This window comes from Tenrec ecaudatus, chromosome 11, assembly GCF_050624435.1.
Source record: "Tenrec ecaudatus isolate mTenEca1 chromosome 11, mTenEca1.hap1, whole genome shotgun sequence".
NCBI lineage: Eukaryota > Metazoa > Chordata > Mammalia > Afrosoricida > Tenrecidae > Tenrec > Tenrec ecaudatus.
Genome location: NC_134540.1, coordinates 27,739,414 through 27,740,425, shown reverse-complemented (window position 1 = coordinate 27,740,425; position 1,012 = coordinate 27,739,414). Strand labels below are relative to the sequence as shown.

General features: G+C 36.9%; 1 non-coding gene across 1 annotated transcript; it reads right to left on the bottom strand.

The window, feature by feature from the left end:
- Positions 1-303: 303 nt before the first annotated feature.
- Positions 304-438, bottom strand: LOC142461977 (U8 small nucleolar RNA). Its single transcript, XR_012787133.1, has one exon. It is a non-coding gene; the product is annotated as a U8 small nucleolar RNA (small nucleolar RNA).
- Positions 439-1,012: the final 574 nt, after the last annotated feature.

The following is a 1,012-nucleotide window of genomic DNA, read 5'->3' as shown; positions in this document are numbered from 1 at the left end:
TGTTTCGCTTCAAGAAAATCCCCTGAATTCAACTACAATTCAAATTTATGCACCCAAACAAGACATTAAGCGATGAAGAAATCCAAGTATTGTACCAAGGACTTCAGTTGGAAATTGATCAAGCATGCACTCGAGATGCCTGGATAGTTATTGTTGATTGGAATGCAAAAATTGGAAATAAAGAGTACGGAACACTGGTTGGAAAATATGGACTTGGTGATAGAAGTGAAATTGGTAATTGCATGATAGAATTTGGCAAAATCAGCAACTGGTTCATAGCAAATTCCTTTTTTCTTTTTTTAAATCAGATAAGAGCAAACAGGATGTTGCAAGTCCTGCTCACACAGAGATGCTAATCATGCGTCATGAGAGCTCCAATCATCATTTGATTGCTGTTCGCCAAAAGGAGGAACAGGTAAGGATTAACTCTACTGACAATGAAAATTCCTTTTATCAACAACACATAAATAACTATACACATGGACTTCCTCCGAAGGAATACAGAGAAATCAAATGAACGTCTGAGGAACACCATGGAGAAGCTCAAGAGCATCAAGAACGCCACTCATCAGGAAAGCAAAGGTCATTAAAAATATATCTACAAATAGAGGTTTAAATTTTACGATGATAATGGGTGGGGAGCACTATGAGTCTGAGTTGACTAGAGAAACAAAATCATATATATATATATATGGGACTTTTATATCAAGAAGTAATTATGCATCAATAAAACATCTTTAATAAATCCTTAATAAAACAGTCCTTAAGTTTGCTATTAGTCCATAAGTCCAATATTACTACTCCATGAATTCCTCTTCAGACTCACACAGTACATACAATGACGCTGAAGCATCGAAAGAGTTCCCAGAATCCTCATGAGAAAACTGTGGCCACAAGAAAGGATCATCAGGCTGTGACCACACTGATAGGCAAGACTCCAACGCTTTGTTCTTTTATCAAGTTGCCCTGAAATTGTGTAACTACCACCGGAGCACACTTCAGTAATAAAAAG